A 12,325-nucleotide genomic window follows, 5' to 3' on the forward strand; every position below is an offset into this window, starting at 1 on the left:
TAACACACTGATTTTTTTCTACCACCCCTTCCCAAAGCACTGTCGCTTCTATTGATTCTGGCAGCCACCTGAGGACCAGGACGAGAATGACCATTACGATAAAGCCAGCCACTCCAGACAGAAGAGCAGAAACCGAGACAAGTTTTAGTTTCCTGATGTTACGCTTGGAGCTGCTAGCCTCAAATCATCCTGCAGTTGAGTGTTGCACTCTCTGTTGTGTAACATAATAAAGTTCCTTATTGTTTACGTCTGGATGAGTCATGGCTTCTGTTCTTGCAACTGAAACCTTACCAACAGATATATTATAGGAACAGCTAATTATGAAGATTGAGAATGCAAAATTTTGTGTTGTCCCCAAATAAAATTTAAGCCTGATTCATTTGGTGATTTACATTAATTAGTGCCATACCACAGAATAATTAGATAGAAATTATAGACAATACACATAAATGACTAATTGTCTAGGGAGCAGGTGGGACGTGGTGACACATAGCAGTGAGAAGCATATATTGTTCATAACTGTAGAGAGAAATAGTCTATCTAAGTTACTCCTAAAAAAAATGCTACCTATAAACTTACAGCCAATGATCAGCTACCTGTTGGCAAGGTACTGGAGGATTTGCTAGGAGGCAAGTACTATCCAGTGTACTTTTTGTGCAAGTGGAATGAAATAGTCATTAAAAGTAGCAGATGCAGAGTTCCTCAGTAACAAAGCTACTGGTGTACGTGCTGGAGCCATCCAGTTTTAAATTGAAAGAGCAGATGGGATTCATCTCTTTCCTACTCTGCCTTTCCCAAATTCTACACTTGGAATCCCCAGAACTATTCTCTTAACTAAGTCAGTGTTTCCCAATGCACGACCCTTATCTCCCAAAGATATAGTTACAGAGATGTTTCCAAAACCATTAACATTGAGGATGAGAAATATCCCAGTTGCACAGACTCAAGCTAAAGATCGAAGGCTGGTCAACAGTCTGTATAGCTGTCCTTTTTGTCAAGGTGCTCTTATCTCAGGTGCCCCATTGCTGTTTCTTGCCCATGAAATCTCATTAGAGCAGTCCCAGACAGCCCCAGCAGGATTCCCTGAGTGCTCCTTTCAACAGCAGTGTTGTTGGCTGTGTTCCCCAGTTTCCCAGAAAGCCACTGAATTCCCGGACAGCTTCTGAGATCATGAAGTGATCTCAGTTTACACAAGGCTTGCTTTTACAATAAATTGAAGAATGCTGATTTTCCTACCCTAGAACTATCAGAGAGGATGCTCAAGTGGTTCTGTTTGCTTGGTAAAAATTAAAAAAAAAAATTACATAAAATATGTTCAAACTACACACAAATATACACACATAAAGTCAAATCATTACAAATGCTATTTTTTCCTAGCCTTTCTCCTATGACTACCTAAACTTTAATGGCCCCAAAACACTGCATTTTAAGAATGTTGTAATTAAACAAACTTCTATCACTGAATGTTTAGGTTCTATTTTTCTCTAATATAAACTCACAATGAACCTCAAAATGATTATAAAATGATGTTTTCAGACTAAAAGAATGAATTTATGGAAATCTAGTAACATTTTAATATGGATGAGAAGACTTATTTACAATGAAAAATTAAGTCTACCAAAGAGATTATGAATGGAAACCATTTAGCTATTCCTTCTCACTGCAAGCGATACACAAATGATGGACTTTAATTTCTCTTCCCTGACTATTCTTTTGTTGGAGTTTCAGATTCTGTCTATTTTCCAAGTCTACGTCCTCATTCTTCAGTGTTTTCCATTACCTTCCCAAAAGTGATCCATGACAAAGACCTGTTCCATTCTTCCAGTCAGACTCTGGGGATTCTTCTCGAAGCCCGGTGCCCCTCTGCCTTCATTCTCAGTCTGTTAGAATTAACAGTTTCCGGCAGCTCTATGTCCTGCTAAGACATGAAGAGGTGATCACAAAACAATTTTTAAAAGTAGGGTTGAAGTTAAGAAAGAGGTGCAGTGCTAAGATTAACAACTACTCAGTTAACCCACTTTCTCAGCAGGTTCTACTCTTCTTGCAAGTGCATCTGTGTCATTCTGCTTTTATTACCTCTTTCTGACCCATGCCAATATGTTAGCTACTGTAACTGGGCCGCACATTTCATTCATTCTTATCTTGTTTGCAAGTATCCAAGCTCTTACACTGTCCTGAGATCAACTGGCCTCTGACTTGATTTCTTCTTCTTCTAACTGTTCTTGTGTCTCCTGAAGGCTGAGATGCCTCTCCTATGCCTGGCTATCTCAATAATGAAGAGTCTGTGCAGTTCTGTCGTTGATTTGGTCATTGATATTCACAGAAAAGCATAGAAACAATTTTCTTAATTATAACACTTGATGCTGTGATGGTCTTTCAATTTTCTGTGTGCAGTTTCTTCCATGCAGCAGGCATTCTGCTTGAATCCAACACTTCTAATTGCTGTAGCACTTTCTCCAGGAGAGGCTATACACAAAGTGGGAAATCAACTGTCAGGATCGCATGTAAAGAACACCTTATTTATTTGTTTATTTTTCCTTTTGGTCTGATTAGGTTCAGGGAGCTTGATTGAGCTTCTGCTTTACACTCTTTGTACACAATTCTGTTTTTTTAATCGTTTTGTTTTGCTTTGTTTTTGTTGTTGAACAGGACAACATTTAGACCTCACTCTTTGCAGGTATCACTGGGAAAGGAGAGAATGACTAACGCTATGATCTCTAAAACAGGGAGAGAAAAATGATGTTGTCTTTCCGTACAAAATTAATTTTTGTGGATCCATCAGTCAATGATTATTTAAAATAATGTGTATTCCCTGGCTTCCCCCGAAGAATACATTGGAAAAACTGAAGTCTAAATTTGTTGGTTAAAATGCTTTACAATATCAGTGTAATCTATAGGGTTCCAGACAAAAAAGCTGAAAATTCTAATAGATGCCACTGGTTAAATAAGCTTTTCAGGATCTTGCCAGATAAATGTTGCTGTTTGGTCCTGTAGCTCTACCTGTGTTATCAGATGTCAGTTGGTCAAACAGAGAAGATATTTTTCTTCCTAGTTGTGGGTTGTATAATGCCAGTCAGCTATATTTGTTTCATTGTCACTCTGCCCTTCACTCATGCTTCTGGTGTGTGTGCGGGGGGGCAGGCGGTGGATTCTTGCCTATGGAGAGATATTCCAAAGTCCACTAGTGACGAGGTTATATGAATATTTCTTGCTTAGGCAAGGTTGGACTGGGATTCAAAATAATCTAGGAATCTTTTACGTTTTTCATATTTTTATATTTTTCTTTTAAGTCTTGAAGAGAAAGCTAATTTTTTAGGACACACACATATACAGAATCTTACATTCATGGGTTTACTTCTCAAATGTAACAGTCAGGGCTGGGCCAGATTGAAGTCAGGAAGCTGAATTCCTGACATAGGTGTCAGGAACCCAAGTATATCGGAGGTATTACCTCCGACTGTCTCCTAGCGTGTACAGTAACACAAAGCTGGACCAGAGAGTAAAATGGAAACTTGAAGTCAGGTACTCTGATATGGAGTGTGGGTGTCAATACCTTCCCCAGTGGAAACCAACACATCTATCTGGGATATCAAACAATGTTTGCAATGCAAAACTGTGATTTTCTCTGAAACTACACTCTCCCAGTGTATCAGCCTGCTGTTCTCAAGGGCCAGTGCCCTCCATTATTTACTTCTAAGAACTGAGTTAAGGAGAAAGAGACACTAGATGTCGATGTTTTGTGGTTGCGTGTTGAAGAGCAGAAATAAAGGAGGTGCAGAGGAGGGTAGACCCTGGCTGAGAGTGACCTTTGAGCAAGAGAGGATTTGTGACTGCTGAGAAACTGTTTCCATAGAAATTCTTGCTACACATAGACTATAAGCAGTGCTTTACAGACCCCAGGATATGAGATGAGGTGATATGAAACAGGGCACAGAAGGCCATTCTCCATGAAGCAGGAAGCTAAGTGCAGTTGTTTTACCATCAAAAGGCTCAAGTCCCACCATGCTTTTAGGATACACTCCTGATGGAAGATACCATAGAGAGCCTCAAAGAAAGCGCTTTCTTTGGGAGCAGAAAAACCTTCCTGAATTTTGTCCTGTTCCCTGCTGTGTCTCTCAGAGTCTGCCACATCGATGAGCTCTTGGTAATTTAGCTGTATTATTCAGAACGCATTTCAGGGCACTGCTAAGCATCTGAGATATCATAGTGAGAACTTTCTACTGAACAATTATCTATCTGTGTTTCTCACTGTCATCTATTTATTAATTGTATGGCTGGAACCAAAATCTATGAAAATGACACAATCATTCTGCCAGGGAATGTTAGCGGTGGAACTTGGGACTCTCTCTGCTGCCTCTCTGTTCTAAGTCAGTGGTAGGAGGATGGCAGGCAAACACACCTCCTGTCAGGGCACAGGCAATGCTGGACAATCAGGTAAGGTGATCTGTGTCATTTGGCGGTGCCACTCTCCAAGCTCCTGGACTTCACTGACACTTTCTTCCTCATTCACAGGAACAAGCAGCAGGTGATGGTTGCTTACCCATTATCTTTATCAACTCTGCAGTTAGGTTTGACATTTGATGGTTTGTGATGAGCTAGATTCTTTGCATCCTTATGTTGGAGCCACACCTGCCAAGTTCATGCACATCTTCACAGACTCAGCAAGGTTTGTTGTGGATCCCTCTCATGTGTTTCTATCTTTGGAGGAAGAGGGGTAGCACACAGGGGTGGTGGCATCAATTTGTACTGACAATCAACTGGACTAGGTTGTTTGTGAGGTTACTGGTTATATTTCCAGATAGGAGAAGCAATTTGCAAATTTCCTTTTTTTCCCCCTAAACTTCTACATTTGGACTTTCAACATGGAAGAGGATGATCAGGGGAATGTGCAATCTAAGGGATCGTCAGAACAGGTCCAGAGATGCTGGAGGTGGACACACCTGCAGATTTCTTTCTTTGGGAAACAATGCAAATCCAAGGAAGCATTAGGAAGATAGAATTTGGAGAGTTGAACATCTTCAAACTACATCACCTGATTGTAAGTACTTCATAAGCAGTACCCCACACTCAATAATAACTGTTGTGCCTAGTCTGTTCTGCAGCCATGATTTACCTAAGATCTCTTTAATTAGTTCAAATTTCTAGAAATCATATGCAAATAATACAAATAGATTAAATATTTCTTGGTCCCTGTGAATTGGGTTGTGGAAAAGAACTATTATTTTAATATATAACACTGATATTGCTTTTTAAAAGGTGAATGGTAGGGATCTACAGTTTAAAAACATTGTGATTTAAGCTTTGAAAAACTATTTGGGGCTTGAACTGTGTCTTAGCATAATAATTCTCTGCCTGTGGCACTCGCATCCATATGGGTGCCCATTTGGGTCCCAGCTGCTCCACTTCTGATTCAGTTCCTTGTTAGTAAGTAGCCTGGGAAGACATCAGAAGATGGCATTCATGCAGGAGGCCTGGAGGTAGCGCCTTGGCTCCCAGCCTGCCTGTTGTGGTCATCTGGGGAATGAATTGGTGGAGGAAAGACTCTGTTTCTTTCTCTTTCTCTCTCGTTCTTTCAGGTAAAATAAATATTTTTTAAAAAAATATTTTCTAAAAAAATATTTATTTGAAAGGCAGAGAAAAAGAGATAAACACAAGGAATGCCCTCACACCCCCATCAATTGCTTATTGCTCCAAACTTCCACAGTAATTGGTGTGGGACCAGGTGGATACCAGGAGTCAAGGGTTCAACTCTCGCCTTTCTCACGGATACCACAGACTCAAACACTTGATCCATCACGTGCTGCCTCTCAGGGTGCATAATTACCAGGAAACTGGAATCAGGAGAGATTCTGCTATGAAGGTGTCCTACTCAGCATCTTATCTGATGATTCAAATACTCACCCACCAATTTTGTAAAAGAATAAACAATGTAAATGACACATGTGATTATAAATGTAAATTTGTGCAATGTTATTATAGTAAAGAAACACACATGTCTTAAAAATTAAAAAGACAGAGTCCAAAGCTTGTTAATTTAAATTGGGCTGTCTCAACTTTGCATTCACTTACAATGTTTGTGTTCAGAAAAATCTAAGACTAATTTATGAAAATGGTGTGTGACATATAATTTCAAGCAACTTGTAGAGTGAAGTCAAAAAGAGCACCATTAATTTAATAATATTGGCTTTGAACCAAGTTGGCTCAAATTTGGTAGAACAAAAGTTGTTTCACATTTTTATTTCCTGTGCACCATTGTTATAAATGCGGAAAAGAATGGGGGGGGAACTCTAAAGCAATTTTGATGCAACTTAATTATATATTTGCCATCCTTAAGAATTAGGAAGAATGTAGGGTAAATAGATCATTTTTTAATATATGAAATGCTTTTTTAAATACAAGAAGCAACAGGTCTATTTACCTTTTCACTAGGATGAGAGAGGTTAATCTTTAAGGGAGATTATTGAAGATTTACATTTGACAGAGTTGCACAGATGACCAATGCGGAATTGCTTTCCAGGGTTCGAATTTAGATCAATTTTTACGAAAAAAATTTTTTTTTGGTTGAAAGAACAACAAAGAGGGAGCGGAGGGGAGGAGTGAGGAAGACGGAGAGGGAGAAGGAGATAGGGAAAGGAGAAGGGGACAAGGGAAGGGCAGGGAAGAGGGAGGGGGAGGGAAAGAGGGAAGGTTTGACAGGGAGAAAGAGAGGAAGAAGTAGAGGAAGAGAGAGAGTGGCAGAGAGAGGGGGAGGGAGACACAGGGGGAAGCGGAGACTTGGAGGAAGAGGAGTTCATTTCTAGGCACATTTCATTCTTCAATGCAGAAGCTGTAACATTCAATAGCACGGAGTAAAGGTTTGTTAGTTCTTCCTGGATATACTCATTTTACTAAAGATTTTCTAAATGTAAATCATCAAAATACTTTTCATTAAAAACAAAACAAAACAACAAAAAAAAGGAAATAGAGACTTGCCTCTTTGGAAGTCAGAAGGGTTGTGCCTGAATTGTTATGGTGGGAACCGGACTCGTGGTGGCTGCAAGGTGATCCATCCCCAGGGCCTGCAAGAAACAACCAGAGAAGCTGAGGCTCTCTAGTTAGGCAGGGATATTGACCAAAAAAATTGCCTGTCAAGGTAACGTGACTTTGTGTCTACAGACTGTAGAAGTCCAGGGGAATTTGAGCTGTATTTACTTGTATTTGAGACAGTGCAAATACACATTTAGAACCTCAGATGTCACTTGAAAACAGAATCGTTGTACTTTTGCGTCAGGGCATTTTGAGTTAGTGTCAAATTATTGGCAGTGATCAACCTTTCTGCTGCATTTCCATTATTTCAGCATATTTATATCTTACAACTGTTGAAAATAGAATGAGAAAAGCGTTTCTATTTCTTTTGTGTTGTTTCAAAAATGGAAGCTTGCTGAAAGTGGTATTCTCCTAGGACTGATAAAAGCAAATATAAAATCTGCTTCTTGGCAGAGGACAGACAGTGTGAGGGATGAATGTGTTACTTTGTTTAACAGAGGGATGAGAAAGAAAGATGCGCGATGTTAGAGAAATGACGTAAAGGACTTTCACTGAGTCTGTCAGAAAGTGGCCTTGTAAGAACAATTGAAGGATGTGGTGGGTTGAGAGTCATCTGAAAAGCATTTGAACAAAACAACTAAGTCATCTTTCACAAATTCATATTTTTAAATATCTTCCTACCTTCCTGACTGCATCAGTAGCCTCTTTCAATTATCTATCTATCTGTCTATCTATCTATCTATCTATCTATTTTCTATGAATCAGTTGTATATCTGGCCTTAATAGCTACACAATGTCAATCTTCCATAGAATAAATTTTGTTCAGTGTACAATACCAGCAATTAAGGAAGCACAGCTTTTTGTTTATAGATTTCATTTTCCCCTTTATTGGTCAATAAGGTATCAGAAGATGAGACCTACAGGGGCATGCCTTTTGGACAAATCTGGGATACATTTACAGTGATCAGCAATCCTGCTGTGCCACCTTTGGCTATCAAGGCCACATCGTGGTGTGGCTTATATGGTTCAGAATCATTTTTAGTCAGGTTTGCATGAAGTTTTTTACCCAGATTATTGGCGAGAATTTGGCTATAGTTTCCATCCTTTATGTCCTATCATCAATTAAAGAACCAGTCTTGGATCTTGTACTGATGTGAATTCTGCATAATGAAGTTACATGTTCCACCTTGTCCTCAGTATTGGAATCTATTGCTGAAATTTCATTCCTAACATGATGGTGCCATGGAAATGACTGAGTTAGGAGGGCAGAGACTGGATGGATGGGATTAGTACCTTTATAAAATAGACTCGTTGAAACTCACCCAGTTCCTCCATCATGTAAGTTCCCAGTGAAAACTATACAATCTGTGAATCAGGTAGTATCTTTTACTGGACATTGGATATTAGACTTTCCAAGGCTCCAGAACTGTGACATATACATTTATGTTGTCTTTGAGCTGCACATTTTTGGTATTTTCTTGTAGCAGCTAACAGGATCCTAGCTTATCCTGGAATGAAATTTCTTTCTTCTAAACTTTCATTACAATTGTGTGTCAGTAAATGGGAAAATAATCATGAATTTCCTTTTTTTGTTTCTGTTGGCTCTTTGGGTTACTAACTAAATTTTGTACCAACCTAAACTTAAAAAAAATTTTATTTGAAAGGCAGAGTTAGAGAGAAGGGGAGAAAAAGGAAGATATCTTCCATGTGCTGGTTCACTTTCCTAATAGCCACAATATTTGGGCCAGTCTGAAGCCAGGTGGTTGGAACTAGGTACAGATTTTTCATGTGGGTGGCAGGAGCCAAAATATTGGTCTATTGCCAATATTGCAAAATTTGGTGCAATAATGCACCAAAATATTGGTGCATTATTAGGGAACTGGATTGTAAATGGAGTTCCCAGGCCTTGAGCACATACCCCTATAGGATTCTGTTGTCACAGGTAGTTGCTTAACTCACTGTGCCACAACACAGGTATCTGATACCTAATTTTCAAATGTCTGTATTTGATTTTATCAGTAGGACTGTAAGTATTCTGAGTGTAAGCCACATTATCTGCTTTGCTTTATCCCAGCAACTTGGAAACATCTTGTACCCAGCATTTATCAATGGGTACTTATCTCTTGATATGGTTGAATTCTTTTTGCATTGTGTCTGATTAGCTGTTGTTAGGAAATGTTGATTGCAAACAATGGACCATTCGTCTTGTAAGCCATTTTAATGTAATTATACTTAATCCTCATAGCTCACCCATAAACATTTATATCTCCATTTTATATGCAATTTATTATTTGCTAAGAGTCAACAAAGTTGAAATGACAGGATTTTTTAAACATTAATTTTGCTTATTTGAAAGACAAAAACAGAGATGTGGAGAGACAGAAAAATCATTCACTTGCTGTTTTGTTTCCCATTGGCCACAATGTTCAGGAGGCTGGGCCAGGCCAAGGCCTGGAACTCCACCCAGGTCTCCACAAAGGGTGTCAAGGGGACAAGTAACTGTGCAGCCATCTGCTGCCTCACAGGCATAGAAACAGGGAGCTGGAAAAGCAGAACAGACCGGACCCAAACGGGATGCCACTGCTGCAGGCAGAAGCTGAAGTTGGTTCCCGAGGCAACAGGATTATTTTATTATTCCTAAGTATAAAGAAATTTTCTGAAGTTCATAATTTCCATGTTATATTAAAAGTGCAGGACATGACATTTATGTACAATATCAGCTCTCCAAGGTTTTAGAAAAAAATTTCTGCTTGGAAATACAAAGAGATCTATACTCAGTGCCATGGTAAAAATTTCATTTTCAAAACAAATAGATATTTCTGATTCATAACTCATAAGATGTTTACTTAAAAAAAAACTGTAGCATTGATTGTCCTCCAGCACAGAACCTGTTTGTGTTCAGATGGTGCTTTTTGAACACTGCTTCTGGAAGGAGAAATGAAGGAGTTAGGACATTGGGCTAAGGAAGGATTCAAAGTCAATGAACTAATTTCCAATGTGGAGAATGTGGGCTGAATCACTTAAAGATCCTCTGAGGAGTCATTCTGAAAATGCCTCACTAATACTTCATCAGAAGGTGAAAAACTAATGCATTCCTATTGGTTTTTATCCCACGCACTTAGAATATTGTTCCTCGCGTCTTAAACACTTTTGAAGTCTTTGGGTGCTTAGGTTTGGACTTCAGGGCTTCCCAAAACTTTACAGAACACTCTGGACAAAAAAAGCCATCCCTTACATTTGCTGGATATAGGATAGTAGCAATGTGCGTAGAACTGTCCAGCATAACTATGCTGAAATTATGATGCCAAAGAGCAGCTGAGGCATAAGGTTACATGAGGGGCTGCTACCACTGGATTTTTGCATAGGTTAATTTACATCACCTCACCCTTTATAACAAATAATTCAGCAAGAGAGAGAGCTCCTTGGAGGGGATGGCATGGACACATGTAGTAGAATTTCATGTCAGAGAAATCAGTTGAACTGTGAGGATGAATGTACTTTAGGGTTAATATGCAGATGCAGATGGTATTTGAGACTGAGGGGACAGGGGGGCTAAGACTTCAGTACCTGACATCTCCACTCTGTAGTTACTGCATGTGCATCCCAATATTTCTTGCTCATTAAAGTTAAAATTTTAATAGATGCGTTTACATCCCTTAGCCAAGATTTGGGAAAGGACAGCTACAATTTATATACCCTGTTAATAAAGGTGATTTTCTCACAAGAGTGTGCAACAATGCAGCTTCACTGATTTTTTTAATTGTCTTTTCAGGAGATCTAGGAAAGAAGAATCTGCTATTTGGTAAAATGTTATGAAATTAATTATCTTGAGGGGACTGAGGAAAATTTATAAGGTGCAAGAAACTACATACCACAACATACAAGGAAAGAACAACTTTGGAAGGTGGATAGTGATGGCAAGGCTGCCTAATTCTCTAGGCATTTAAAACAAACTTTCTTTTTTCATTCATAAAATGTTGGAGGGCTTCAATGTAGTTGTTCATTTTTCTCACGTTCATCAGGTGTGAAAGAATAAGGGCACTCAAAGTTTGAGATTCACTTATGCAAGAACTTCCTATTACCATCCAAAATAACATTATTAAAGGAAAACTGCTTACTAGAGCAGTGGTACAGTGGTACAGGGACCAGCAATTTGTACTTCCACATGCAGTTGAATGCTACAGGCCAGGTACACATATATAATATATACACATATGTAACATAGGTAAATTGGAGACTACTTGAAATCACGAAGAAGTCTGCTTTTAGCAATGCATTTGAGTTTTCTATTTTTCAAGAAGGAATAGTCACAGACATCTGAAGCAATTACTTCAAACAATGTTGGCCAAACTTGAGCCACTATTTAATCATCTGTGGTTTCGCCCCATTTAATGTTAACTTTAAATAATTATATACATAAACATCAATAAAATCATGGATTTGAGAATCCCATATTTTATCCAATACATCTATTATTAAGATGAAAAATATGGTTAGGTACTGCTTATAATTATCTCAAAGAGCTATACAAAAACAACCAAAGCCCTCACAGGTGCTCCATATTGAGTTGTAATGAAGTGGTACCATCACTGAAACAATTTGGAAGTAAAAGAAAGCAAAAGAGCCAAGTCGTTCCACTCGATGCTTTATTTTCCACATATAAACAACAGACAAGATACACTTTTCCACAGTAGAGCACATAATACTGCACTTTCTTAAAGAAGAGTCTTTGTTCAATAAAGACATAAAAAGTAATTTTCCAGATGAAGTGAGCCAGCAAATTTCTAAAGCTGATAGAAGGAAGCCAATACACTCAGAGGCACATCAGCAATAGCATGCAAGTCAACATGTTGTCACAGCAATCTGAAGCTAGTCACTGTGTGGTTTTTAATCTCAGTGTTGGCACTTACGTTCATAAAGTGCCTAGATGCCTGGGATAGCTCTGGTCTTTAAGTAAAGCATGATTAGATAAATTCAGAGTTGTTAAGGACCCCTATCTATGTACACCTATATAAGTATTTAAAAACATGTGGTGATATTATAATACAGAAAAAAGATATGAACTCACATATGAATGTTCACTTTGAAAATGAAGCCCATAGGAATACTTTAAGAATTACAACACTTACAAGACCACCAAAGACCATGGATGAAGCTCACAATATTAAGAACATATAATTGGTATATACATTTCCATCCTTTATTCTTTTGTATAGGTGGGTATTACCTCACCAAATGCAAGAACACGTAAGTCCTCACTTTTGTGTCCTGTGGATTTAGTTGCCTTAGATAATCACAT

This window comes from Ochotona curzoniae, unplaced genomic scaffold, assembly GCF_017591425.1.
Source record: "Ochotona curzoniae isolate NIBS_2020 unplaced genomic scaffold, NIBS_Ocur_1.0 contig_3190, whole genome shotgun sequence".
Classification (NCBI taxonomy): domain Eukaryota; kingdom Metazoa; phylum Chordata; class Mammalia; order Lagomorpha; family Ochotonidae; genus Ochotona; species Ochotona curzoniae.